Here is a 23,995-nt window from a genome sequence, read left to right as displayed (position 1 = left end):
GTCATGTATCCTTTGAGGATCGCTCCAATTTTTGAAATCGCTTTTTCTTTCTGAAACTGAATCTTAAATGTTTTCTGCACAAAAATCTTGGAGAAAAAAATCTTGAAATTGTTAGAGAGACAATAGTCACCTGTTTTTTAAGTACAGGACACCGTTTAGCCATTGGTACTGGTCGTTTCACTACCTGTATAAAAGAACCACCTAGAAATTTGACGAGAAAAAGGACAGAACCCTTATTTAAAAGCTTCTTTCTTTTCCATTTTTTTTCAAAAGCTTCCACACCTCTTCCACCTCTCATATCATATTCAAAGAGTGTAGCCCTAAACAATTCAATTGCTCACTTACAAGGTTCAGCAGGAGTTTGAAAATGATTTTGCTTGGGCCTACATGTAAAGTATTGGTTATTGTTCTGGGAAAAAAACTTAGGAATAGAATGTGGGCGTTAGGTCTCAACTAACATAATTCGATACATATATACACTACACGCGCGCGCGCGCGAGGGGAATATATGCGGTAAAGCATAGTATAATGTTCATCGTCCTCAACTCCCCAGTCTAACAGTTCATATACTAGAGGCAGTGGATTACACTAAGAAACATATTACCGATTTCCCCCCCATTCTCTTGACCTCTAAACCTGTGTGCTCGTGAGCTTCGTTGGCTTCAAACACAGAAAACTCCACTACTGCGAACAATTCATTGTTGGGAGACAGCTCTCTGTGAGATTCATATCTCCGTGTTTTATTGTTGACAAACTGATTTCTCTTTGTTCCAGATTCTTTTCGAGAACGATTACAAAGCAAGCAGCCTTAGAAAACAATGTCTCCAACGCAGTGGGCAGTTACACTTAGTACTTGCTTTCTAAGAAATGGGATTCCCAACTTTGTAGTTCCTTTCCCAAACACAACTCACTACATGTACAGGGTCCCATAGCTTTGTTAGTGTTGTCTTCTGTGAACTGGAGCCGGGAAACCAACGTACAAATACTGATACTCCGCATCTTTGTCCACAAACTTGCCTGTTCTTTCCTTCTGCCATATGGACCCTGCAGTTGGAACTTAGTTCATCAGCCTTGGCTCCTCCCGTTGACGCACTGAGTCATCTCTCTGGCCCTGGTTAGCTTTTTTGAAACAGGGTCCATATAGCCAAGGAGGGCCTCTAACTCACAATGTAATGGACATTGGCCTGGATCAGGATCTTGTTAAATTCCCTTCCTGAGTGCTGCTACTCCAGGTCTGTGGCTCCTACCCAGGCCCCTCACAGTCCATCAGTCTCCCATCCCCCTCCTCCTCATCTGTTCCTTACCTTCTTCCCCATAATAGGACCATCTACTTAAATTCTAGAAGATAGGCATTCGGATGCCTATCCTTCCTTACACGACCTTCATAATTCGTGTACTTTATAATGTTTAAGGGTGGGAGGAGGGAAGATTTGGAGATTTTTGTGAAGTCTTTTCAACACCCATGCTACCATTCAAAAGCTCTTGTCCTTTTTGTAGGTACTGTGGCAATTGTTTATTATATATACTTGCCCATATATCTGTTTATTATATATATTATATATGTTTATTATATATACTTGCCCATATATTTGTTTATTATGTATATATGCTGGCCCTCAAATATATATTATACTATATTTTAATATATAAATATATAATTTATATAACATAATATGTTATCATATATATTTGGGGCAAGTATTAGAGACAGGGTCTCTAGTCATGGAACTCTCTATGTAGACCAGGCTGGCCTCGAACCTACAGAGATCTGCCTGCCTCTGCCTCCCAAGGGCTGGGTTTATTTTTATTATTTATTATTCTTAATATCTAATTTTTAAATTTTATATGCATGGGTGTTTTGCCTACATGTATGTCTGTGCACTTCTCAAGTGTCTGGTGCCAGAGGAGGCCAGAAGAGGGTATGGATCCCCTGAAATTGGAGCTACAGTTGAGTTACCATGTGGATGCTGGGAACAAAATCCACATACTCTGTAAGAACAGCCAGTGCTATTAAACTGGTTTTCATTATTTTGTCTTCATCTAAGTGGGCAACTGTTCCATGTCCTCCTGACTTGTTGACCAGAATGAAGCAGTCTATTTTACTGTTAGGAAATCTCCACTTCTGGTGCCTTCCTCTGAATTCAACCACTCAAGGGTCAACACAAAGTTTCTGTGAAGTCCAAATAGCACATTTCCTATAAGATTCAAAGCAAACTGGATAAAATCTGAAATTCCATGTGAAAAAAAAAAGTTTTTGTGGAACTGGCTTTGCCTGGGACCATGGATTTCCTGCTTTACTTCTTTTTTAAAAAACTAGTTATTAATTTCTAGTAAGCAAAGGAATAGATTTAATCTTTGCACAGCCTGACCTCAAACTTGCTATGGGCTTGAGACCCTTCTGCTTCCTCCTCCTAGTCCTGGGGTCACAGACACATTCCACCTGGTGCCTATGAAACAAGCTCCTTCACAGAGCTACACTCCCAGTCCCACCACCCACTGTCTCTTGCATTTCTTCTAACTTCAGCTTAACTGTTCCAAAGGTAACATAAAGAGAAGCATGCAAATTTCCTTCTGCTTCCTCTGCTGGGAAGTCCTCCCCCCCTCCCCGCAGCCTGTCTCCTCAACATCGTCCAGACTCAGGGGCTATGTCTGAGTGTTCACAGGAATGGGCTGGACTCTGCCTGATCTTTCTGTGCTGTCGATGTCTGGGTTATGCAGTCTGTCAAACAAGGTAGTCACTTCAGACTGTGATTCAGGCTTAGCAATCAGCAACAGGGGAGCCAGCTTCTAGTGAACTGACTGTTCAGAGCTTTGGAAAAGGCCTTTTTATTGTGACACAATTTATACCTCTTAGCAAGTCAATTTCTGCATACCAACACCCCTTATCTGGAGTTGTTTGAAGGAACCATTTGCCCAAGTAAAATTCTTAACCATGAGACTGCTTGGTTTGCCAAGTACTCTCAGAACTAAGCTTTGCAAAGACACTAGGATCCTTCAGGAAGGACCCAGATAAGAATTAAACACTTGAAATGAAAGGTAACAATCACAAAAGGTAGTTCAACCACTAGGTGTTAACAACACTCCAGAATTGAAGCCAGATGCACTAGCTCTGTAGGATCTTCCTCTACAGTACACCCACGGCCATGCCCAAGAGTCCAAGAATACAGAAATGTAGATTCCAGAAATAAAAATGTAGAAATAAAGAAATATAAAGTATAAGCCTAGGAGGATGTGAGCAGGCTGTCAGCCGCGGAAGGATTAACTATTAACAGTGGGTTACTTTGCTCTACAACCAATAGTTCTGTCTGCAAGGCTGAAGTTGCCCTCTGCAAACTGAGGTTAGCTCTGCATACTGAGGGTCAGTTTTTAGATACCCGCCCCAGGGTACTCATGACCAGCAGCAATTGATGTGAGCTGGGTTAACTTTTAAATGATGGGATGTACCTTTTTGGTTGTGCATTTTTCCCGTACCTTCCCCACACAAAACTAGCAGTATCAGGAGAGTGTAGGGCTTTGGTAAACAACTTCAGGGGAAGCCAGGAGAGAATAATGACGTAAATACAAACACAGTACAACTAAAAAAAACTCTGTTAATGGAAATTGCAAAGAAGAACATTTTGTATCTGAATTTTACCTCAATTTTTTAAAACTTCCTTTGTTCATGCTTAATGCTTTGCTTCTTGCTATAAAAGGGGGAGTTTGGAAACCATCTTTTGCTACAACCTTAGGAATCCATCTCTGGCTGTGGTATCAGCAAGTTGATAAGCTTTTGGTGACCCATGGAGATTTTTTTTTTAATTCTTTCCCTGGAATAAAATTTGCTTCTGGTTTAATAGACTTTGGCGGTCTGTCCCCCATCTTTGCACACCCCAGTGGACCTAACACCCAACATAGCTCCTAGCACCTACCATCGGAGCCCTGGTGATTGAATGAGTATACATCATTATGGTGGGACTTAACTATTTCGCTCCCCATCTGTCCTGTACTCAGTATTTCCTAAAGAAAAGCAGATTAGCATGAAGTGTGCAGAAAAAGTTCCAGCACTGCAGTCCAGTCTAATCTTACACTCTATCAATTTTTCATGTGATTAATTCCATCAAAGCCACCAGGAGAGAAGAGAGAGAAAGCACACCTGAGTAGGTGGAAGAAAAGCAGAATGACCCACTGTTCCTGCAAATTTATACACAGCTCAACAGCTGAGTTGCTGAGAAGGGATAAAAATGCCATATTCCTATGGACAACTCTCTTTTATGTTCCTCTAACCAACAACGATGAAACTCTTACACACACACACACACACACACACACACACACACACACGTGCACAGACATCTATGCAACCGGAAGATGGGGAATGGGGGCGGCTAGTTGAGAAAAGGGAATAATCACAAGTGAGAGGGAGATAACAGAAGGTAAGGGAGGTATGTGATCATCAAATGACATTATAGACATGGATGAAATGTCATTATGAAACATTATAATGCATAATTAATAAAAGCTAATACAATTTTTTTAATCACAAAGTTTTATTGACAATTTTGATTACAGAAATATAGGAATGCATATTCCACGACTTCTTGTATGGAATAAGCTAGACAGCTAACGTGATTACCAGGCACCATCTGGTTTCTCATGAGAAAATCCTGGAGAATTTGTATCCTGAGTGCGGGTGTGGGCCACCTCGACTTGAGAAACTGCGTTTTTAAAAGATTGGGAATCATTAGTGTAGATTTTAACTATAACCTGCTTCCCCCTCCCTCCCAAAAAAGAATTTGGTTTCTCTGAGTAAACTAAGAAAGTTGCAAGATACCATTGTGCAACCATCTGACTCGAGTGATTACAGCTGGGCAAATTCAACAATTAGTTTCTAGCATAAAGGAATAATGACAAAGAGACAGGGAAGGATGTCAGCCTTCCATGGCAGCACAGACTCTGAAGAATAAATATATTAGATGTATTATTTGCCACAGTGCATGACTTCACATATGCATCCATGAATATACACAGATAATATTCCTGAAGTGGGAACAGGAAGGACCGCTTGCAGTGTTCTGTATAGTACAGGTGACTATGCTTGGCAATTAACTGAATATTTCAAAGAAGTCGGTAGAAAAGATTTTAAACATTAACATAAATGTCAGACATCTGAAGTTAATACCCAATCATGTTACTAGGTATTGCATACACATATTAAAACCTCAACTTGTACAGTACAGATATGTACAGTAATGTGTCAATTAAAAAGAAAACGTTGCCGGGTGGTGGTGGCGCACGCCTTTAATCCCAGCACTCGGGAGGCAGAGGCAGGCGAATCTCTGTGAGTTCGAGACCAGCCTGGTCTACAAGAGCTAGTTCCAGGACAGGCTCCATAAACCACAGAGAAACCTGTCTCGAAAAACCAAAAAAAAAAAAAAAAAAAAAAAAAAAAAACGAAAGAAAACATTACAAAGAAAGGGAGGAAGAAAGAAGGAAAGGCTTCTTTATTGTCTCACAGGCTCATCCTGTCTGTAAATTCATAAATAACATCCTGATTTGTTTCTACTTTGAGCACTTGCGTGCCTGGCATGAATCACACTGAGTGTCCAGCAGTTTTTTGCTTTGAACCTGAGGTATTGGCCCTGGAGAAGGGAAACACTTTCTGTATTTGTGCTCGGCCCCCCACACTTTTTCTTCAGCTAGCGTGGTTATCGTGAACCCAGTAAATTACGTCACTTCTTTCTCAACATCCCATCTCCAAAGGGTTTCCTTGGTGGCTCATAATGATCTCCAAAACTCCCTTTCAGTTTCAAGCAAGAAGCAACCTGCGGCCCTACCTGCTGGGACACCATCCAGGTTGCAGAAGGTGTGAGCCACAGTCCTGGTGCTGGAGGTGAGGCCTGACAAGCCTCCCTCGTCTTAGCTGGTCATCGGCTCACGGGGATCACGCACAGTGTTTGACAAATAATAAACACTTCAAGGTTTATCTTTTATTAGAACAAGAAACCTACTATAACTTGTTTTGTTATGCATTTTAATTATTGTCTGTTCAAAATAGTTCATTGAATATTGGCTACATCTTTGAGCGTGGTATCAATCTTAGAGAAGACTTTTAGCCACTTCTTGACTAAGCAAACTGTTACATCCACTTTGGAAATCAGTGTGGCGATTTCTCAGAAAATTAGGAAACAACCTACCTCAAGATCCAGCAATACCACTTTTGGTTATATACCCAAAGGATGCCCAATCACACCACGAGGACATGTGCTCAAATATATTCATAGCAGCATTATTTGTCATAGCCAGAACCTGGAAACAACCTAAATGCCCCTCAACCAAAGAATGGATAAGGAAAATGTGGTATATTTACACAATAGAGTACTACACAGTGGAAAAAAATGACATTTGAAATTTGCAGGCAAATGGATGGATCTAGAAAACATCATATTGAATGAGGTAACTCAGACCCAGAAAGAAACTATAATATGTACTCACTCCTAAGTGATTTTAAAACATAAAGCAAAGAAAACCAGCCTACAATTCACAATCCCAGAGAACCTAGACAACAAAGAGGACCCTAAGAGAAACATATACGGATCTAATCTACATGAGAAGTAGAAAAAATGAAGATCTCCTGAGTAAATTGGGAGCATGGGGCTCAAGGAGAAGGTACAAGGAGAGGGGGAAAGAAGGGAGAGGAGCGGAGAAAAACAATTTAAAAAAAGCTCAATAAAAACAATTTTTAAAAAGAGTTTGTCTAAAAAAATAAGTTCAGGGCAGACTAAAGACAAGTGTGAAAAACAAAACTAGAAAATTACAGGGCAATAAAGATTATCTTTAAACTCCAGGTATAAAATGTTCCCTCTACCTCAACAAGCCTGCTTATATCTAGGTTTCCATTTGTCAGTTACAGATACTCACAGCAGGGTGTGCAGGGTGTGCGGGGTGTGGTGGCTGTGCAGCAGGTAGTACTTTATCACAGTTTCCAAGCTCCTTCCCTCCCCCCACCAACCTCAGCAGCCGACAAAGTGTTTGGTTGCTGCTCTGAGAAGGAATAGCCATGGGGAGTAGATACTCTCACAAACCACACGAGAGCTTTTCAAGACTAGCTCTGATGAGGAAATGAACTAACGTGATGATTATTCTTCACAGTTTGGCCAACAAGACAAAAGCAGGAATCTTTGTTCTTTCGAGGGGCAGCATCATGACGTTGTAGAAAACCCAATTATTGTTACTTGAGGCAGGCATGCCTGTGACTTTTTGTTCTTGTTTTATAACAATTCTCTGCTAAACTTTTTCAAGTGTGAATTTCAGAGAACCTTTCTTGGAAACCAGTAATATTTATTTATTTATTTATTTATTTATTTATTTATTTAAGATTTCTGCCTCCTCCCCGGAAACCAGTAATCTAAAAGAGAGAGAGAGAGAGAGAGAAAACCCCATTTCTCTCACTTCAGTTCAGCTTCTGAGATACACTCATTGGTATCCCTGCACCTCCACCCCTCAAAAAATTAAGTCTCCTTATGTACTAACAATGCAGCTTCAAAAAGAAATAAAATTCTACAATTTAAGGAGAAAAAAACAAATTTGATTTTCAAAAATATTATTGTAAGAGCAGGGTCACTAACAGAACATGCCATTTTACTTGGCATCCCTAGTGATGTTCTCTTCCTGCGGCTGAACTGTGGAAGCATCCTGAGTTTTTGCAGGCTTGTTCCAGCCATTGCCAGCATCTACTTCCCCTTTTTCCTCTGGGTGGCTATTTTCCCTTCTGTTTCGGCCTGTGACGCAGACTCATTTCCTTTATCGTTCTTGATGTCGGATTTTGCCTGCTTACTTGGCAGGCATCTTGCCGGTCTTGGATGCTTCTTTCTCACACCACTCCTGGGAAGAGTTCTTTAACCAGACACAAAGCACACAAACCACCAAGGAAGGAATCAACACATTTAACACTTAAAAATAAAATTATACTACAGCTAGCAACTTGTGGGTACCAAGTAAAATACAAAGAAAATAAAACGCTCTGCCTTCCAGTCCTCTCAGATAAGGGCCTACGGTCAAGACTGTGGCTCCACCAGGCCTTCATGCCCTGATGCGCTATGCCCCAAAGTAAGAGTTAAATAAATAAATCCTCCTTCTTTTAAGTTGCTTCCCGCCAGGGATGTAGTCATTGTAATAAGAAAAGTAGCTAATAGTTCATAAGCTGACATTTAATTTCTTGGGTCACTTTAAAAAAATTAGATTCAGTTTGTCAATTTATATTCTTTATTTTTATCATTGATTATAGCAAACCTGGAGCAATTATCAAAATTGTGTGAGAACTAAATTATCGGGCAAACATATTTGTGACACACACCTAACAAAGGCTTGGAACCTAGAATGTATAAACATTTCTGTAGATCCACAAAAAGGGCACAAAATGTAAAATAAAAAAAAAAAAAACCAAACCACCTACGGCTAAAAGTGCTAAGTATTACTTAGATCTAGGAGCAGAGGATGTGTGACCCAGGAAATGCATGTGTGAGCTACAGGATACAGCTTCTTACCCACTAACTTGAAGAACACTTGCTGGGAACCATGCGACGTCTTTGGGGGAACAAGGCCTGAAAATAGCAGGAACAAGTGCTCCTTTTGGCAAGGCCTGGGAGAATTTAACCCATTTTTGGCAAGGCCTATGGGTAGTTTGCTGGATAATTCTGGGCTTGACCCCAGGAACATAGGTGCTGCCTGCTCTCCTCACTTTCCTTACACAAATGATTGCTGGTTGCCTCTAGTTTCACCTTCTTAGAGCCATAGATGAAATGGCTATTGCATTAGTCAAACTTTCCCCTTAGGACTCTCCTCTAGGTGAGCCAGAGGGGATGTTGTTAAAAATACACAGCAGATCTGAGTCAGCCCAAAGGCTCTGGTGTTTCAGGTACGACCATGAATTCAGGATTCTCAAGAACACAATGTCACCTTTCCAATGCACCTCGTGACTAGCCTGAAAGAGTCACAGACGTTCATGACAAAATTACAAATTTGCATAATTGTCCTGGACAGATTGATTTTATCCACAAGAGTCTAGAAGAAATGTTAATAAGTAGAGGATATCAAGAGTTATGGGAACCATCTAGGAACAGGGGATGATGCACCCTCATCTCTATAGCTGTGTCAGGATCGAAGGAAGTTGAGAGGAAGGGGACGTGAGAACAAAAGATAAGCAGTGCCAACTACTAAGAGTAAGCTTTTAAGTTAAGTAGTTTCTAGGATGGTAGGAGAAAGCCTGGTATGTCCCCCATAGGAGATAGAGTAGGTACAGAATGAAGAATGGATTGAACCTCCTTAGCTGATGACTTGCCTGTAAGAGTTTAGACTTGACCAGAGGTAAACATTAACCATTAGAGGCAAAATTTCCTCTCACTTTGAGTGATGCTGGAACTGCACATGCTGCCGACTGGGCACACTGGTCCACCTGTAGCTGTGCCATGTTAGAAAGCTTCCTTTGTTGCTGGCTATACTGCTTCTGCTTCTAATATCAGGGCTACGAATCAAGTAAATCATGATTACAGGTGGGGAAGATGAGGGGCGGAAAGGGAAGGAGATAAGAGAGCAAACGGACAATTATTGTAATCATTATTAGAAACTTAAGGAAACAAATATCATTATAAAACTGTTCATGCAAGCTATTGAAACTGTATAAATAAAAATGACTCAGGCTATCCGGGGCCATTTGCTTGAAACAGACTTTTCTTTCTTATGCCGACTCTACACATCCGTCCCAGGTCATCGGACCCGATAAGAGCAAAACCTAAGTTGCCTGACAATATGAAGGGCTCAGTAGAGGTGGAGCAATCAAAACCTATACACACTGCTGGGGTGTGTGTGTGTGAAATTAGTATATAGTTGTAAAGCAAAGTTGCATCGTGTAAAGCAATTCTTCTTCCTGAATATCTCTATGGGAAAGTTGAAAATTGTGGGCAGATGGGGTTAATGATAGTATTATCATTTTTAAAAGTCAGAAAGCAACCAAATGGCTTTAATAGAAAAGACAATAAATTTTAGTAATATATGTGCAAGAGAATACTACTCAGCAGCAGAAATGAGTAGGTAACAGTTACATGCAGAAAACATAAACAAGTACCAACATAAAACTGAGCAAAACCAGCAAGTTGCAGAGGAATATAGACAACACGAACCTTTTTATACGATGTGATATATGACAAATTCAGACTTTAACATAAGTAGAATAAAGCTATCTACAGAGCATAGCTTTAAAGCCACAGGTAGGAATGGAAACATCTTCTGAGATTAGGTAATTAGGACCCTCGCTAAGATAGGCGGAGGCGGCGGCGCACTCACCAGAGCGACGGGAGACGGGCGATCCCGGGCGGTGGACACCTAGCCGCGCCGGGACCGGGGCAAGCCCCGGATGCGCTTCCGGCAGCTGGTGTGGGCGAGAAAAGGATTCTCCATTCGCAGAAAGAGGTCTAGGCTCGGGTGAGGGAAATGGGAGCTGCTGAGAGAGAAGCTTCAAACTGCACACTGGGAGCGAAAGAGAATAGATGAAAATTGTTTAGAATTAGTTCTATAGTACTAAAAGTGTATAGCAACACTGTTTCCGCCCGGTTTCGAACCGGGGACCTTTCGCGTGTGAGGCGAACGTGATAACCACTACACTACGGAAACAAGCTGTACTAAAAGTCTTCCCTTGAGATATTCCTTCGATTTCTTTCGTTTCTGTTGTCGAGTAAATGATGGTGACCTGGAGACACGTCCCTCGTGTTTAACTCCGAGAAACGGAGAAGCACAAACTTTAGGCTTCATAAGTGGGACCTGAAACCAAATTCTTATTCTACAAACGACTGAATAGGAAAGACTGAAACAGAAACTTAAATAATCTCTCCAGATTACCCTTGTTATTAAAATTAATTGTTCTGAACAGATTTTAATGGATTAAGAGGTCACTTAAAATCATCCTAAAGCCAAAATGGACTGGCGAAACAGCCCGGCCTGGGGATCACGGCTCCGCAGATACGCTGGTGTCGCCACCGCATGGTCGGACGTGGAATTTGGTCTAAAAAGAAGCGATGAGCCGTAAGGGAAGCTGTGGCAGGAGGATCGCTTTGAATTCAAGCCGGCTGGGTTACAAAGTGACCCCCGAAATACCCAGCTACAAAAAAAGTGACAGCGTGATCCTCTTGTTTCTTATTTTGTTTCAGACAAATTCAGACGTGTATGGATTTTCTTCATTAAATTTCCGTGTAGTCAGGAAAAATATGTGCCGTGCACTCCGAGCCAGCCAGGAGTCGAACCTGGAATCTTCTGATCCGTAGTCAGACGCGTTATCCATTGCGCCACTGGCCCTGCACACGTAAGCCTTTGGGTGGGGCACACAACTAGTTATGCTGTTCTCCGAGTTTAACACTGCAGTGTCTTTTTGATTTGTTTTGTTGAGGACTCTATTATCTTTACTTTTAGATTTGTTTCTGCCCCACCCCCTCCTCCCGTCACCCGCCCCCCCCACCAAACAAAACGGCGGTGATAGGTGTCCCCACGTCGCTTTTCTACTCAAGCTCGCATTCATTCAACCAACACTGCTGGATGCACGGGAGATAAAATAATGAAGAAAACGGATCTTCCTGTAGCCTACAGAAAACATGATAGTTTTGACATAGACAGTAAAGCTCAACATAAAACTGTGAGAGATATGGAGGAAAAAATAATACAATAAGGAAGGAAAGTGGAACATATCATAGTCCTGATGCTCCCTACCCCAAATATTTACCAAGTAAGACCTCAGTAGGCAGTCTCCACCACACGTCTCAGCATGCTATGTCTTTCTAGGAACTGTCAATTTCGGTACACATTTGTATAGATTTTCTAAGCAAAGATAATTGTCATATACGTGTTTCAGTCTTCAGTAAAGACTTTTGAAAAGGGTATCTATCCATACCCTGTAAATAAATCAAGGGCTGTTAAAATAGAAGTAAATTGCTTGATGTTGAGACTATACATCTTAAGATTAGAAAACTATTTAGTCTGGGTTCATACAGTTTTAACAACTCTAAACATGTGTGCAACTGTTTTTACATTTAAGCATTAAAGGAAGCCTGCCTAATACTTTGTCCTTTCTCATCAGGTTTTGTTCTCAGACCCCCAAGGTAATTTGGTGTCTTTTCTACTCCATCTCAGGAATGATGCTAATATATGTAAGGAAAAAGAAATGATTTCAAAAAGAAACCAATTATGTTGAAATATGTCACCAACACAAAGTCACGGGAGCATATGGTTACACTTCCAGCACTGAGGAGGTGGAGACAAGATGGTCATGGGTAAAGTAGTTTTCCGATTCTTCCTTTAGCAAGCAAACTCCAACCATCTTTCTACCTCAGACTCTGTCTCCAAACAAACAAACAAACAAACAAGCATGTACATTTGTGTGCTTGGATTTTTAGTAACAAAGTAAAATCCTGCGGCTCCAGGTCCTGTTTATTCCCATCACACTCAGAGATGGGGCTAGATCAGAGGGCATCTCTGAAAGCTATTGGGCTCATTCTGTTTGTCCAAAATTGCTTTAACCCAGATAGCTGGATGCTCTGTCCACATGTCCTGTCATATTGTTTTTAATCTCTTGAAACTCCCTTCCTTTTGCAAAATTTCAAGGCCTTTTCTGGCTGCCTCAATTTCCTGAATAATGTCCTCAGCAAGGTATTGTTTTACTTTATTTGGGTGAATCTTATTTGAGTCCAGTATGAGTGTGTGAGTGTGTGTGTGTGTGTGTGTGTGAGAGAGAGAGAGAGAGAGAGAGAGAGAGAGAGAGAGAGATCCAGCTTCCAGTCAGTGAATGTGTTAGGCAGAGAAATCAAATCCAGAAGAATACATGATTAACTGCCGTACATGATTGACAGGATTAAAATGTCTACAGCCTGTCTACTGAGTAGGCTGGGCTGTGAGTGAGCCCACTATGCCCCGCTATGTTAGTGTTTAATTACATAACTGGGCATTATTACAGCCTGACCAAGCTGACACCTTAAGCTACTACTGTGATGAGCTCTTTCCTTGGTCTCAATGTACTCTCCTTTGGTTTTGCTCCAAGGCATAAGGAAAACTGCTGTCTGTCTGTCTTCTTTTCTTTAATGTGAGCAGTGTGTGACACAAGACTTTGTCCTGTCGCCAATCTCAGATGTGTGGAGCAGAGTAATGATGAGGCTTCTACGAGCCTGCCTCCCTAGTCCATAGTGGAGGCTGCCGGGAAACAGCATCCACTCTCTCTATTTCTGTTGCTTACTTACTTGTTTTGATCTCTTGAGGCAGGGTCTCCTGTTGTAACCTCTGGCCTTTACTTCCCAAGTGCTAAGATTATAGTGTGAGCCCAACTCACACAAGTCTGTAAAGGGTTAATCAGAGTTTTGTTATCTTGCAGGAGTTCTCTCAGGCTCAACAATTCCTAGACTTCTTAGAAATTCCATGCAAATGTCACCAGCTTTGAGTCAGATGAGAAATACAAACCAAATACAATGTCAGACGAGAAATACAAACCAAATATAATGTTGTCGTCTGACATCTGCCACAGTTTGGTTAAAGCTGTATTTTGTGTCTGAGCCTTTGAACACACCATTAACAACATGCTGGCTAACTATAAGATTAAGAAGTGGAGTTTGGAAAGATGACTCGGCTACTCTTCCAAAGGACCTCCTTTCAGTTCCCAAGTTAGGCCTGAAGCTCCAACTCCACGGGATTTAACTGCCCCATCCAGACTCCTCAGGCAACCCATTCAGGGAAGCACACACATACACACAATAAAACATCTAAAATTTAAGATGAAAGAAATGGGTCCTTATTTCATCAAGTTCATAGATCATAAATAGAGTTCATAGTTCATAATTCTTCTAACGAAAGTAAGAGCCCTAGTACCCACAGACTGCCACCGTGCCCCATCTTTGTCGTCCAATGGCTGGCTGTCTTACAGTCCGATAAATTCTTCAACTATCAACACAGTTTAGAAATAGTGAAATGCTGAATTTAGGATCATTGCTGGGACAATCGGTCTTAGGAAACCCAACCGACTGTACCTGCAGGTTTCGTTTGTGAAGTTATTTTCACAACGATAACAACAGTTTGTAAACTGTCTGTTTTCCTTTGTTTGAATTATACTCCAAGGATGGGTTTATTTGAACAGAGAACTGAGTAGGTTGGAAGCAGACACAAATGCACAGCTCCGGAGACGATACAGAAATGTTGCAGATGCTCTTTGCTCAACCTTTTGTCAAATCAGACCCTTTGGCCAAACGTACCTTTGGCCAAACGTAAGAAGGCTTTCCCTCCAGAGCTGTTGAACACCAGCCTCTCCTTCATTCCTTTCCAAGAATGGGCTGTTGATGATGAAGTCAGATTACAGATTTTTAAGGCTTGTGTCTGGAATTCTTTTCGTTAATTTTAGAACCAAGAAGGAGATAGTTGAAACCTAAATTTATAGGGGGACGGGAGAACGTGGGGGGAATTGAAGAATGATCAAAATCTTACATTTCAGTTTAACTTAAAAATCATAAAATAAAAAAAAAACTTGCTTGCTGCATGGACCGTTTGGACATTGGGAACATAGGTGTAACGCACACACATCCACGCACACGCACACACACCTTTTTGGGGGCCCCGACTACTTGCTTTTCCTGGGTGGAACTTTATCAGCGTGTTGATGAGCTGCAGAGGTGCATCTAGCCTTCCTTCACCCGTGCTTCTCCCAAACCGCCCCGACGAGGACTCAATTCTCTTGCAACTGAGCGTTTTCTTAGGTCTTTGACGCGTAGCTGGGACCATTTTTAGGATTTGTGGGATCTGCTTGGGCCGCCTTCAAAGAGAAAGCTGTAAAAATAGACAACAAAAGCAAAGTTCATTCCTTTTCTTTGTTGATTCGAAGCCCGAAACGCGTGCGGGCTCCGTGGCTTAGCTGGTTAAAGCGCCTGTCTAGTAAACAGGAGATCCTGGGTTCGAATCCCAGCGGGGCCTTTTTGTGGTTTTCCGGTGTTCTGTCAAGTGTGACTTCAAAATTATCTTCATGCACTGCACGCACTTCACGGAAGTATTAATGCAGACTGGGACGTGAATTCTAATAAACAAAGTAGTAATAACAAGAAAACGAAAGCTAGGGTCATTCCTTAAAAGACAAATTTATGCATTTCTTAGTGTTCCTATAATTTTGTTTCATGTAGTATACAACCACCTTCCCCCCCAGCAAACACAAAAATTATTATCAGGGATAGCAGACAGAAAAGAAAAAAATCCTGCAAGAACTACAGGACCTCTGGCTATTCTATTTTCTTTGTCAGGAATCTTGAATAGGTGTATTCTTGAACTCTGCCCCAAATGGCTTGTTTCTTTTCTTTGTTTATTTTTTAAAACCTGGTTTTGAAGTGGTTGATAAACCTGTTGGGGAAAGCCCCATAGCACCTCCTACAACTATATAAACCGCCATGATTCATCTTAATGCTGTATTACGCTCAGAGCTTTTTGGAAAGAAACATCTGAAAATTTGTCCAGGAAAGCATCTGTATGGTCACCTGTCACAGAGTGAGGGACACTCTGAAACACAGAGACTTGAAGAAGACGTAGGACTGGAGAGCCTTCTGCAGCATGAAGAATTTCAGAAGTTTGAAAAAATAAAGAAAAAAATGTATAGTTATCTTAGCTGAGTATTCTCACAAGATCAGGGAAACAGGAGCTCACTGAGTAGTTGCCAAACCCCTACTCATTTCCCGAGATCCAGCTCCCAGCACTTGGCACAGAAAATTCCACATGCCTGACTTGACTGCTTTTGTGGAAACAGAGCATCCTGATACTCTGAAGGACAGCTCCAGAGGTAGTTAAACTTTCTGACTCCCACTATATTATAAGCAGCAATGACTATGGAAGGCAAATTCTCTGATTTTTCTCTCTGCCTACACACCCCTTTCTCTATTCTAAGAGTAAAGACTATTCTCCAGTTCTTGCACCCTGCTGTCTCCTCCTCTCACCAAACCTGACTCATCTGCCCCAGGCTAACTGAAGAAACTGAGCACTTGGATACCATTTTTCGATGGCATGGGCAGGTCTGACACAAAGCTCAGAGGCGTGCTATGCTAAGATCACAAAAGCTTCATCCAAACAGCCTGCCTTCACTTTAAGGCTTTGGCTTTGTGGTTGTTGTTGTTAGTGGACATCAGGGAAACAGGTCACATCAAAGTGGGGGAAATAACTATAGATTTTAAATGCCTCTGATGTCATTCTTAGCTGTTGGGTTGATGAAAGCGAAAGCGTTCCTAAGTTAATACATTCCCTGACCAATACAGAAAGTGGTTGATAAATGGTTATTGGGGGACTAAAGATAGCCCAAGATCATTTTGGTACTTGATTTTTAACACGCCAACTCGCCAAACCACAGAGGACTAATCATACCTTTCACACACAAATATGTGGCCTTTTCTGAGGGAATGTCAGTTCACACACTAAAAATGCCATTAAACTTGCTTTTGTCACAATGTGTATGGATTTCTCTGTCATAATAGAACTACCAACATTTTCTTCCTACTCAGATTTACCAAAAGCTACCCTGGCCTGTTCGTGCATATCATGTTTTACATTTTAGTCTTTGTGGTGATTATATTTTGCAAATTTGACAAGCTGGTAATCTCAACTGAAAAATTGCCTCCATCAGAACTGCTTGTAGGACTGATGTGGGAGTGCCCATCTCACTGAGGGCAGTGCCACCCCCTGCTAGATGTTTTGGGGAGCAAGGCAGGAAGCATTGGTCTCTGCTTCAGTTTCTGCCTCCGGGTTTTGGCACTGACTTGGCTTGATTAATTATAATCTGTAAACTGGAATAACCCTTTCCTCCCCGGGCTAGTTTTTTCAGCATTTTATCAGAGCAACAGAAAGCTCATAGACTAGACTTTATTTCCAAATGTGCCAAATAAAATTCTTTTCTTAGAGGTTCTTTTCAATACTTTTCTTTGACTTTGACTGGCTGTAGTAACGACTGACTTGCCTTAGCCTCTTCCTGTGTCTCCATCCTCTGATCCTCCTGCCCTCACCTCTGGGGAGCTCACAGGTGTCCACCACTACACCCAGTTCGTGTCTTGAAGTAATAAGGGCAGCGGCAGGGCTGCGTCCCCAACACCCCAGCCGCCTGCCCAGCTAGCTTATGCCCCGAAATAATTACACGGACACTGTATTCTTTTAAACACTGCTTGGCCCTTTAGCCCTAGCCCTTACTGGCTAATTCTGTTATCCCAATCAACCCATCTCTAATAATCGGTGAGCACCGGTCTTACCGGGAAAGGTTCAGCATGTCTAACCTGGCGGCTTGCTTCATGGCGTGTGTCTGCCCAGGAGCCGGGAGCATGGCGTCTCTCTCAGGCGTCTGCTCCCAGGAGGAGAGCAGAGCTGTGGAGTCTCTGAGCTCACTTCCTCTTCCTCCCAGCATTTTGTTCTGTTTACTCCTCCCACCTATCCTCTAACCAATAAAATGGGCCAGGGCAGTTCCTTTATTAGCCAATGACCTTCCTCCATCATTTCCCCTTTTTCGGTTTAAAAAAAAAAAAAGCTTTAACTTTAACATAGCAAAATTACATATAACAAAAACAGTTATCAAGTAAAAGTTACAATAATCTTTATCATAACTAAGGAAAACTATAACTATAACTAACTATTCTTAACTCCATCAAAGACTCCAGAAAGATACAATACTACCTAAGCAAACAAGAAAAAAGCAACTTTTAAAACTCTAGAAATGACAGAGACATCTTGCTGCCTGGACAGTCACCCAAAGTTCTTCTTTACCGTTGGGGCATCCATCTTCAGCCTTCAGGCCCATGGTATCCAGCAGACATTTCCATAAAGCAGGAAAATTCAAAGTCAGTTCAGTCACTATCTGTTGTGTCCTGCAGAATGTCTCGCAGACTCTTTCAAAATGAATCAGGAACCCCGAAAGATCATCTCACCTTAGGCAAGTTCAGTAGTCCTCTCTCTGTGGGTTCTCTGTTTCCAGTTTATGCAATAGTCCAGGCAAGAGCAGTTTCTTGCCCAAATGGCTATCAAAACTCCATAACGAGCCTCTTCGATGCCCATCTTCCTCTTGAAGTAGATTGGTGCTGCCAGGAGCAGAGTGTCTCATTGTCATGAAAAGTCCTCAGTTATTAAAACATTAAATGTCCTATTCTGTAATCTTTGAAAGACATGAAGAATGTCTATCTAAAATATATCTCTATATATCTAGAAAATCTAACTAACATGACTACAAGCTTTACTATTATCGATGATTATCCATTAACAACCTATATTTCTTAATTATACAGTACATATTTAAATGAACTACACAATCACAATACCTTAATCAAAATCAGAAACACTTATACATATAACAAAATTGACCGTAAATCTCTATCAATAAAGCAAAATCTATACTAATGCAAATTATTCATACCTATATCAGTGTCTTTGTAACAGTTTCTTACAAATCTGTTCACTCCTCAGGGCTGGGCCCGAACATATCCTGTTTACTTGTCTCTAGAGATCAGCCCTTGCCTGGCCATCAACCATGTGAGCATCAACATGTGTGATGGTTAAATTTAAATGTCTAATTGAACAGCCGTAGGGTCTCCAGAGTTCTGGAACTTCCTAACTCAGTAGACTGAAGGCCCTAGTGTGGTGGGGCTTGATCCAGGCTTAGACTGGGTATGGGGATGATGGGGTGTGGGGATGGTGGGGTGTGGTGGAGGTAGGGTGTGGGGATGGTGGGGTGTGGTGATGGAGGAAGGTCATTGGCTAATAAAGGCACTGCCCTGGCCCATTTTATTGGTTAGAGGATAGGTGGGAGGAGTAAACAGAACAAAATGCTGGGAGGAAGAGGAAGTGAGCTCGGAGACTCGACCGCTTTCCTCGCGGGAGCAGACGCCTGAGAGAGACGCCATGCCCTGCTCCCGGGATGAAGCTCGGACCCAGGATGGACTAGGCTAGAATCTCCCCGGTAAGCGCACCTTGGGGTGCTACACACAGATGATTAGGAATGGGCTAAATTAATATGTGAGAATTAGCCTAGAAGAGAATGGGCCAAGCAGTGATTAAAAGAATACAGTTTGTGTGTTGTTATTTCGGAGCATAAGCTAGCCATGTGGGCGGCCGGGTGTGGGGGACGCAGCCCTGCCGCCCCATATTACTACAGTGTGGGATAGTGGGGTGTGGGGATGGTGGGATGTGGGGATAATGGGGAGCTACATGATCTGACTGACTTCATAGTCTCTGCTCTCTAGAATTCATACCTGGAGTGAACTAGGCCACCTACTTTCCTTGTTCCCAGCTTACAAACAGCAGATCATGGTAATTCTCAGCCTTGATAACTGTGAGCCATGCCTTCGTGTTACATCTCTTTGTGCATCTGCCTTTTTCCATCTGTCTTCTTGTATCCCAGTAGTTGTGGATAGGTAGACAGACAGACAGACAGACAGACATATACATACCAGTTCTGTATCTTTGTAGGATCTTAACTAGTATAAGTATATATGCAATTCTGACAAAACCAGAAACCTAAAAAACAGAGTTCAGACCAGTGAGATGCTTAGCCAGTAAGGGTGCAGACATTAAGTGATGATAGTGAGTCATGAATTAAGAATTAAGATTCATCTAAATTTTCTTATAAACAGAGAGAAAGAAAATATTAAAATATCTAGCCTTCAAGCTATCTTGAAACTACACAGTGCTTCTATTGTAAGGTCAGACTAAGAAAGAAAAGTAAAAAAAAGGCAAAATTTTTAAAAACAAACACTTGTCAGGAGTGGGATTCGAACCCACGCCTCCAGGGGAGACTGCGACCTGAACGCAGCGCCTTAGACCGCTCGGCCATCCTGACTTGTTGCTATTCAATCTGCTCGACTTTTACTTCAATCTTTTCCAAAATGCTATTCGTCATGTTCTGCCACCTTTCAGTCGAGGTTTGACGACAACGTTTCAGTTCTAAACAAATCGCTGTAGCGAGGTGAACGCCTCCTGCCGCGTCTACGCTTGAAACTCTGGAAACCCTCCGCCTTCTGGCCAGTGCGGAGGGCGGACTGGGCTGCAGCCCGGTCTACTCCGAGTCCTCAGCGGGAAGCCGGTGGGTGCTCACCCGCCAGTCACTCCCAGCCCGGGGCACTTTGTCACCGGGGCCCCCCGGTAGGTGGTCTCCCCGCAGGCACAACCAGAGGCTGAGAGTCCTAGCTGCGCACCGCTGTGTGCACTTGTCTAAGGCAAAAGTTTCTTAAGAGACAAAAACAAAACCGAAAACCAGAAATCGTTTAAACCCATCAATGTACTTTATAGCAATCCTCGACAACAGAGGATTTTCCAAACGCAAATCAAGACCAGGGCGACCGATTTCTATACAGTCTATCTCAGCCGTGGGGATGATGTCCCCGGAATCTTACTAGAAATCGAAGGAACCGAGCTCTGGTTTCAGACAGCTTCAGGTCCAGTCACCTAACTGCCCGAAGGACCGCAGACAAGTCGTTCTGCCCCTGTGGCCTTAAAAAACTATTTCACCCATTCCACCACCACCTTTGGTTTTATCTTTTGAGATTTAGGAAACTCATGTAGTTCAAGCCGGCCTCGGCTTCTGGCGCAGTGGCCTCACAGGCTTCAATCATGGTGTCTAGTCTAGAAACTGCTTTTTTCTTTCTTCTTTCTTTCCTTATTTCTGGGCGGTTTCTGGTACTTAAATGTCATTGACTGAAACACTGCTTAATCCCTAACACTGTGAGTAAAATGTACAGCTCTAGATATCGAGGTAGATGGAGGCGCTCAGCTCCACCTAGACCTACTGAATTTGAAATTTTGCTGTTTAAAAACAAGAATATGGTTAATAACAATGTGCCACATACTTGGCAATTGCTGAGAGATTTTAAAGGTTGTCACCACAAAAATATGTGTGGTAACAGTTATGGTTTGTAACCAGCTTTTCCGCAGTGTTCCACATATCAGAACATTTTGTACACCATGACTATATATAATCCTGACTTGAGAATTTTAAGTAGGTTCAGGGGATAAAGTTCCACATTATGTGTCTAACAGTTCCTCCACACGGTTGTGAAATCCATGACTTAAATAAAATATAGTATTTCTGTAATTCTTAGAGAAACTCCCCCAAATTAGCAGAAAGTAGGGAAAGTTTATAGGTAATGCTTTTGACAACCCTTTAGGATAACAATTCTCTCCTGATCAATTAAATCAAAATGTCTGGGAGTGTCACCTGATGACAGAAAATTTAAATTTATTGTTGTTGTTGCTATTATTATTATTATTATTAAGAGGAACACCCTGTCACCCTGACGGCTGACTGGGTTTTTAAGATGCCCTCATTACCTGAAGAAACTCTGTATGCATCCAGATTTGAGAGCACGTTTTCAGGGTTAAACTTTAGTGAAAGCCTGAATCTTTCTTTTAACGGTGAGAGTGTAGCCACATTCATAACAGTGTTCAAGACAGTATGGAACAGAATTCTGACTCAAATTATGCTTTTTGTTTTGTTTTGAGGCAAGGTCTTATATAGCTCAGGTTGAATTTTACACTACACCAGTAGCTGAGGTTGTTGTTAAATTCTTAATCCTCCTGCCTCCACCTCCCAGGAGCTGGAATTACAGATGTATACTACCACATCCAACTGAGTTTCGTTCTTTTTAAAGGCTGCTGTTACGGTACGAGTAACCCTCCTCGTTGCTTAGGGTGATATACAGAGTGACATACAGGAGACATGCAGAGTCTAAACTGGAGCACCAGGAATCAGGACTTGGTGTTTCCTAACAATGTAACCACTGAATCTAACCACAGAACCCTGTGGGGCACAGGGAGGCAGAGGTAGAGCTGATTGATTCTCCACTCCATCATGCCCCCTTTGATAGGGCCCTAAAACTTCCTATGTAGCTCCTCACTCAGTTTCCAGAATGCTGATATTACAAGCATGCGCCACCGTGCCCAGTTCTGAGACCCCTTCTCTTTCTAATCTCAGAGATACAGTTCCATATATTCCGTGTGAGATTTTACAGATGCCGGTTAGGATACATATTACACATTAAACACAACGACGCACTTGTCTACCTTTTCTAAGTGCGTCTACCTTAGAAAAGGTAGACAAGTGTATGGGTGAATATGGTCTGGACAAACATGTGGCTATCAAAGGACAACTCCTTCCACTGTGTGAGTCACTGGGACTGAACTCAGGTCATCAAGGTTAGCAAGTGACTTTATCTGGTAAGTCATCTCACCAGCTGGAACTAGCTTTTGTAGACCAGGCTGGTCTCGAACTCACAGAGATCCGCCTGCCTCTGCCTCCCGAGTGCTGGGATTAAAGGCGTGCGCCACCACCGCCCAGCTCCAATGCGGTTTTTTAAAAGGATGTTTTGACTCTGACTTCTGTGAATTTCTACAAGTAAAATCTGAGCACAAATAAACACACCTATTTATGCATTTATTTACTGAGATAGTGTGTGGCTATATATCTTGGGTGGACCTCTGAACTGACTGGGTAGTCCAGACTGCCTTCAAATGTGACCATTCTCTCGCCTCTGACTTCTGAGTTCTGGGAATACAGGCATGTGTCACCATGCTTAACTTAAATTAATTATTTTAAAGCAAAGATAAAGTATGCTTTCCTCCCAGGAGCACAGTGTAAGACAAGCTGCATAGGGTGGCTAGTGTATGAGAAAGAGAGAGAGAGAGAGAGAGAGAGAGAGAGAGAGAGAGAGAGAGAGGGGACATTGGGTGCTGTGAGGCGATGGAGGAAAGAGCCTGCAGTGGTCTGACTGTGTCCCCCAACTGTCATATGTTTGGAGACTTAATTGTCAAAGTCATATGGGGGAGGGGCAGCGCCAAGTATGGAACACAAGACTGGGGCACGGTAGGCAAGAGCTCTGCTTGGAGCTACATCCTCGTGGTTCGTCTGAGCAAGTGGCCAGGTTTACTCACCAACACAATTACCTTAACAGCAATAGAAGTGAAGTCACCCTTGGAACAAGGCTGAGAGCAGGAAGCTTTCTGCACAGCGGCCTTTCTGAAGGTAGTTTGATCCCCATGAGTAGCTCCCATCCCTGCCTTTTCTGGTGACTCTCTCCTGCAGGCCTAGACCTGGGACCATACAGATCAGCACTGCTGGAGCAGGCAGCGGATTCCCGGGCAGCTTTCAGTCCTGTTTCTCTTTAATCTAGTTCCTCTTACCGGGATAAACAAAGGAAAGTTCGGAAGCTGCCTTCAGCAATCAGACTTTATTTACTTATTTATTTGCTTGTTTATTATTCTGGAAGCTGGGAGAAATACAATAGAAATGGAAGCGCTTGGATATACACAATTCCCAAACAAGCAGGAGGACACTGAAGCAGACACAAATAGGAACAAGCTGTCCAGTTGTGTTGAACATCATGGTGCAACACTGGGGGTCCTAACACAAAACAGGATTCAGGAAGGCTGGATAGGCTACATTAAGTAATAGCACAGCGTGGAAGAGAATGGCGGTGGGAGGAAATTGAAGGTACCTGTGAGCTGGTTGAGTGTTGCAGTGGAGGCTGAGGGAGCGCGCAGCTGAGACTGACAGAGATAATGATGTTACCCTAAGCAGGCTGAGTCAAAACTGGTGGATTTGCTAGGCATGCTGGACACGGCTGAAATCCTAGCACTTGGAAAATGGAGGCAGGAGCATGAGGAATTCAAGGTCAGTCTGAGCTACTTAGTAAACCTCTACTTACCTATACACACACACACACACACACACACACACACACACACACACAGCTACCTAGTGAAGTCAATAGAGTGCTGTTGGATTGACCTTGAAGGGAGGGAAAAAGAGGAGGACACAGAAGGAAGAGCAGGGCCTGACAGCTGCAAAAATAACCTGGCAGGCTTGATTCAAATCTTGCTTTATTCTAACCCTGCCTGGTTCTTTCTCTAGCCCTGTCATCCCCACTCCCCCCAGTCCCTGCCTGGCTTGCTCACAGCTCTACTTCCATACAAGTAGGGCCAGCCTCCTCTATCCTATAGAACA

At 42.5% G+C, this 23,995-nt stretch overlaps 4 non-coding genes across 4 annotated transcripts; 1 reads left to right on the top strand and 3 right to left on the bottom strand.

Moving 5' to 3' along the window:
- Positions 1-10,571: 10,571 nt before the first annotated feature.
- Trnav-cac lies at positions 10,572-10,644 on the bottom strand. The gene has a single exon. It is a non-coding gene; the product is annotated as a tRNA-Val (tRNA).
- Positions 10,645-11,249: 605 nt separating this feature from the next.
- On the bottom strand, positions 11,250-11,322 carry Trnar-acg. The gene has a single exon. It is a non-coding gene; the product is annotated as a tRNA-Arg (tRNA).
- A 3,568-nt stretch (positions 11,323-14,890) lies between these two features.
- Trnat-agu lies at positions 14,891-14,964 on the top strand. Its single transcript has one exon. It is a non-coding gene; the product is annotated as a tRNA-Thr (tRNA).
- Positions 14,965-19,754: 4,790 nt separating this feature from the next.
- Trnal-cag lies at positions 19,755-19,837 on the bottom strand. Its single transcript has one exon. It is a non-coding gene; the product is annotated as a tRNA-Leu (tRNA).
- Between the last annotated feature and the right edge of the window lie 4,158 nt (positions 19,838-23,995).

Source organism: Microtus oregoni, unplaced genomic scaffold, assembly GCF_018167655.1.
Source record: "Microtus oregoni isolate MIOR12 unplaced genomic scaffold, Mior012 000042F_ref0000377, whole genome shotgun sequence".
NCBI classification, from domain to species: Eukaryota; Metazoa; Chordata; class Mammalia; order Rodentia; family Cricetidae; genus Microtus; species Microtus oregoni.
This window is presented reverse-complemented; position numbering and strand designations above follow the sequence as displayed.